Genomic DNA, 6,438 nt, shown 5'->3' with positions numbered 1-6,438 from the left:
TCCCTGTTTGGCAGCCAAGGCAGAGAGAGAGAGAGAGAGAGAGGACAGCTTACGCCATTATTTCTTCTATGCATGTCAAAGACTTTTAGCACTTTCACTAATTCTGCTACTGCTATCTAGAAGGCAGAGCCAGGTGTACAGGGTGGAACATGAAAGTGAAACAGGAGCGTGACTGCTGAAGCACAGCATCACAGGGAGACGGTTAGGCCTCCCGATGGCTGTGGGTGGACCTGACTGATGTCAGACCTTCCACAAGAGGTGTGGAACAGAGTCCTCTCCAACTCCCCCAGGGAAAGGGAGACTCCCTTTCCAGGTCTGCTAAGTAACGATGCCTTCCCTAGGCACTGATGCTACTGTGAGACCAAGGCCAGCTAAGTAGGGGTTGCCTTCCCAGGCACTGGCATTACCACTAGACCAAGGAGCCCTCTAGTGGCCCTGTCAGGGCATGACAGAGGGCTCACACTTGTCTTCTGGTCACTTCTCCCCGTGCCCCTTCAGCTCCTATCTCTGTATGGTCTGGTTTTTCCTAGGCTATAATTGTAGAGCAAGGATTACTATAATATTGGAATAAAGAGTAATGCTACAAACTGATGATTAATAATATACATATATCATTTATAATCGATTTCTAGTATAACTATTCTTATTTTATATATTTTGTTATACTGGGACAGCTTGTACCCTTGGTCTCTTGCCTTGGCACCTGGGTGGCTTGCAGCCCACATCTCCCCCATTTTTATTAACTAGGATCACCATCGCCATCACTGCTTGTCATTGACTTCGGACTTGTCTTCGGACTCTTTTGAGGCATCTGCAGACTAAAAGGAGACAACATACGCATACCAATATTAATAATGCCAGTGATAACAATGATCCTCCCAGGGGTTTGATCCATTTAAAGGGATTAAGATCCGATAATCCTTTAGTTATTGCTTCGAAATTGTCTGAGCCAGGAACATTGGTTAAATGAGCCTGAGAGACCTCAAAAATTTGTTCTTTAAGTTTTGAAATATCTAAGGTTAAGTTATCATCCCAGGCTTTTAAATGTCTTGAGACTTTTCCCAGCTATGTTGATCTTTATTATAAGCATAAGGCATTATGCAGTAATCAGAAGTATTCCAATCACACTGTAATTGCATACAGTGTTCCAAATTCATAATTATCTCTCAGCCATGTTACACTTTGGCAGAGATCATTAATTTTATTAGCTAATTTTTGATCAACTTGAGTCTGAGAATTCCAGAGTCTGGAGGAGTTTTTCTTCCATGCTTCAACATATTGAGCAGTTTGAACAGAATTGTGGATCACAACTCCAGCAGTTGCCGCTGTTGCAGTAACTGCAATTAGACCTGCAATGACTGCAGTAAGAGTAAAAATGAATCTTAGTTCTTTTGAGGATACCTTTAAGAACTTCATTGACTATGTGTATAGAGGGGGAAGACACCCATGGATGATGTAAAGAAACTGGTATCTGTACCCCCTCCCTAGTCCTTAACAAGAGAATATTTGTTCTGGGATTAAAAGTAACATCAATGCATGTGAACAGCTTACAATGATCACATTCTATAGTTTGCATATTGGGAATGATAATTATATTTCCAAACAACAGTATATAAGGGGGTTTGACACATCTCCTGATAAGTATCACCTGTTCAGACATCAAGGTGATGTTGAATATGGGTGTCTTGGTATTAAGAGAGAGTTGATAGGTAGCATTCCATATCCTTATTCCTGTCATGGCTGTAGCTCATTTCCATAATTCAGGATGTTCTGGAGTAACAATTGGATGAATCATTTTTGGTCTAGGAGGAATGACGCCTGTGTCCATCCATTTAAATGGGTAAGGAGACACCTATTCCTTCAACCTGTAGGACTGCCATCCATCCTCTACATATTCTAACAAATAATTAAACTCCGAGCATGTCATATTTTGGCTGGAGCAATTCCGCCAATAATACCCTCTTGGAGCCCAGTCAATAACAACACCCATAGGTAGAGTTTGGAACACTATGGCCTTTGGAGCATTACAATCATTCCACACAATTCAATTTACAAAGAAAGGTCCCATTGTAGGTTTCTTGGAACAGTCTGGCAGTCCTTTTGTTTTATTTTTTTGTGGTAACAGGAACCCTCCATTCCTCATGTGGATTAAGTTTAACAGTCATAAGTTGAAAAGAATTGGTACTGAACACATTGTGTACTTGATAAGTCATTATTGAAGGACAGTATGGTCCACATCCAATTCTGATAAGAATAAGCTAAACAGTCAGGTGACATTCCAATCCCCAGTGTTGGATATTTATAGCCAATTGACAAATTAAGGTATATACCTTCTTCTTCTGGTTGAGCTGGAAACTATCATCATTAGGGACTGGTGTGAAGGCACTATTATTAGTGTAAACTTCCACTGAGGAGTCCATCCAGGAGACAGACTGAATTAAAGAGGGAAAAGGAACATATGCTCAATAAGTGTAATTTTGAGTTGCCCCAACTGCTGGTATACTCACCACTGCACTGACTACCATAAAGGCAGCCAGAATTATATTACCCGTTGTTGTTGGAATTCCTTTTTCTTGTAGTAATTTTTCTGTTTGATGTGATAAGACCTTTATTTGACCCCATGTTGGTGGAGTAGAATGACTGGTGTTGTAGGCCACACCACGAGATTCTGTTCTAATGTCAAGGTCATGGAATTTATGTGTTGGGCGGCAAGCCTTGCTTTTTGATTTCTGATGGTTCTTCGCCTTTTGTTTCTGAGAGCTTTTTATCTTTGGAGTTACAGTGCAATTTCAGTTGCCAGGAGGGAACCCACATAGGTTCTTGTCCTTCTCCTGAGGAAACACAAGCAAAACCTCTACCCCATGTTGCCACAGTGCCTAATTCCCATTTGTCAGTTTTTGCATCTTTCTACCATACTCACTTTCCTTTTTGCGGATCAAATTTATTTCCAGTGAAATGTTCTGCTACTGTAAAAGGTTGATTTCTTACTAGGTTTAAGAAATTTAATGTAAAATGAGCCAGATTTAACTGAGCATGAGAGTTAGCAGCATCTCTCTTCACTTTAATGTCCTGTTTTCGAAGTTGATTTTTGAGTGTTTTATTGGCTCATTCTACCGAGGCCTGTCCTCGAGAGTTATAGGGGGTGCCAGTTGTGTGAACTGGCATCCCCTATATTGCCCATGTCTGAGTGAACTTTTTAAAAGCAGCACTAGTGTAGCCGGGATGGTTGTTAGTTTTTAGTTTCTCGGGACAGCCCATAACCGAGAAACACGAAAGTATGTGTCGTTTAACATGAACTGCACTTTCCCCTGTTTGACAAATGGCCCAGATAAAATGAGAAAAGGTGTCAATAGTTACATGTATAAAAGAGTTTGCTGAAAGCGGGATAATGAGTCACGTCCGTTTGCCAGAGAGCATTTTGTGAAAGTCCTCCAGGATTAACTCCTGAAGAAAGTGGCTATAACATTAACACTTGACAAGTAGGCAGAGACCTACAAGGGTTTTAGCTTGTTTCCATGCAAGGGGGAGCTTTTTCTGGAGTCCCATAGCATTGACATGAGTTAAAACATGACAATTTTCTGCATCTGTAAAAATAGGAGCAACTAATGCATCAGCTCTGGCATTTGCTGCCAAGTAATGGAGGGGGGTGTGAGCCCGAATGTGAGTAATGTAGAAAGGAGAAGACCTTGCTCTGAGTATGGATTGAAACCTTTGGAAAAGAAAAAGTAGGTTATCATCATGCAGAAATTTGATTAAGGCAGTTTCAATGTTGTGAGCAACATGTACTACACACGCTGAATCAGAAACAATGTTAACTGGTTCAGGGAAATCTTCAAGAACAGCCATGACAGTGATCAACTCAGCTCATTGTGCTGAAATAGCTCCTGTGTTAAGAACATGTTCTCTTGGCCCCATATATGCTGCTCGACCACTACAGGAAGCATAAGTAAAAACAGTGACAGCTTCAGCTAATGGAATGTTTCTAGTAATGTTAGGTAAGTTCCAAGAAGTGAGTTTAAGGAACTGGAATAGTTTTACATTAGGATAATGCTATCAATTACACCTGGGAAACCTGTCAAATGAACTTGCCAAGCAATGCAGGTTGCAAAAGCCTGTTGGACTTGTAATGGGGTGAGGGGAACAATGATTTTTTTTGTCTTCTAGCTGCATTCCTAAATAGTAATAAGGAGAAGTCTGGATTTTTTCTGGGGCAATAACCAAACCAGCGGTTGCAACTGCTTGTTGTACTGCAGAAAAACAAGATATTAACACGGAGCACGAAGGTGCCACAAGATCAGCCACCTGCTGAGCAAGATCAGCAGGCTGTGGCTGATTTTGTGCCACAGGGATGGCAGGTATTGGCAGTTGTAAAATTACAGGAAATTGCCAGGCTTCAGAATCCCCATATTCTCTTGCTTGTGCTATAGCCGTCATAAGAAGAGTGTCATTTTGAGGAATATATGTAACTTGTTGCTTGTGAATGGCAAGGGTAGTGGTGGCAACCACAGTAGCGACTGGATCAGAAGCAGAAAAAAGGTTGAAATTTTGAATGGAGGAAGAGTTGAGAACCTGTAAACCAGGATGAGATGAGATTACCTGCTGAGTAGATCTTTCATGGGCCTGAAATCCAGGCTGCCACGGTAACTGCGGACCAGGCTTCAAGGGAGCCTGAGGCTTCTTCAAGGGAACCCGATTTGTCAAAAGAGACCCAGGCTTCAAGGGAGCCTGAGACTTCAAGGGAGCCCAATTTGTGGAAAAAGAACCAGGCTTCAAGGGAGCCTGAGGCTTTGAGGGAGCCCGATTTGTGGCAAGAACCAGGCTTCAAGGGAGCCCAATTTGTGGAAAGAAAACCAGGCTACAAGGGAGCCCAATTTGTGGAAAGAGAACCAGACTTCAAGGGAGCCTAATTTGTGGAAAGAGAACCAGGCTTCAGAAGTGGAAAACTAGGCTGTGGAGGGATAGGGTTGAGGGCCTCATTACCAGGCCGAACAGGCGGAAGGTTGAGAGCCCTACAGCAGGGCTGAACAGGGACAGGGTTGAGATAATACAGGAGGGTTTTTATAAAGTTTAAATAAGCCAAGCTTGTCCCATGGTGTTCCCGGGATACTCTGGGTGCTCAAGCTTACCACCAAGCTTATTGACCGCAATCCTCAGGAATCTGTCGTGGAAATCCTCCGCTGAGTCCCCTGCTCAAGGGGCAACTTCACACAGCGCGGGAGAGCCCCACGTTGGAGCGCCAGATGTAGGGACCAGCCTGACAGAGTCTATGGGTTTTTCTCTTAGTGTGCGGAGATGAGCGATCGGAGAAATAAAGACACGAGACAAAGAGAAGAAAAGACAGCTGGACCCGGGGGGACCACTACCACTGAGACGCAGAGACCAGAAGTGGCCCTGAATGCCTGGCTGTGCTGTTATTTATTGGATACGAGGCAAAAGAGGCAGGGTAAGGAGTGTAAGTCATCTCCCAGTGATTGATAAGGTCACGTGAGTCACATGTCTACTGGACAGGGGGCCCTTCCCTGTTTGACAGCCAAGGCAGGGAGAGAGAGAGGACAGCTTACACCATTATTTCTTCTATGCATTTCAAAGACTTTTAGCACTTTCACTAATTCTGCTACTGCTATCTAGAAGGCAGAGCCAGGTGTACAGGGTGGAACATGAAAGTGAAACAGGAGCGTGACCGCTGAAGCACAGCATCACAGGGAGACGGTTAGGCCTCCCGATGGCTGTGGGTGGACCTGACTGATGTCAGACCTTCCACAAGTGGTGTGGAGCAGAGTCTTCTCCAATGCCCCCCCCCCACCCGGGAAAAGGAGACTCCCTTTCCAGGTCTGCTAAGTAACGATGCCTTCCCTAGGCACTGATGCTACCGCTAGACCAAGGTCAGCTAAGTAGGGGTTGCCTTGCCAGGCACTGGCGTTACCACTAGACCAAGGAACCCTCTACTGGCCCTGTTCAGGCATGACAGAGGGCTCACACTTGTCTTCTGGTCACTTCTCCCTGTGCCCCTTCAGCTCCTATCTCTGTATGACCTGGTTTTTTCCTAGGTTATAATTGTAGAGCAAGGATTATTACAATATTGGAATAAAGAATAATGCTACAAACTGATGATCAACAATATTTATATATCATCATATCTATAATCCATTTCTAGTATAACTATTCTTATTTTATATATTTTCTTTATTATACTGGAAGAGCTTGTGCCCTCCGTCTCTTACCTTGGCACCTGGGTGGCTTGCCGCCCACATTATATTGTGTTCTTTTTTAATTTTGTGAACCTTTTGTTTTAACAGTGATATGAATCCCTTCAAGTTCAAGAAAGTAATCAAAGTTTGATAGGCTCTGAAAAAGCATCCCACAGCCCATGCTGCTGTGCTAATGCTTACTTTACAGACACACATGGTGGATGATAGTTTAAGTGGGTCTCTTGACAGT

This window comes from Trachypithecus francoisi, unplaced genomic scaffold (assembly GCF_009764315.1).
Source record: "Trachypithecus francoisi isolate TF-2019V2 unplaced genomic scaffold, Tfra_2.0 Lachesis_group8, whole genome shotgun sequence".
Lineage (NCBI taxonomy): Eukaryota > Metazoa > Chordata > Mammalia > Primates > Cercopithecidae > Trachypithecus > Trachypithecus francoisi.
The sequence above is the reverse complement of the archived record's forward strand: the minus strand, read 5'-3'. Positions refer to the sequence as shown.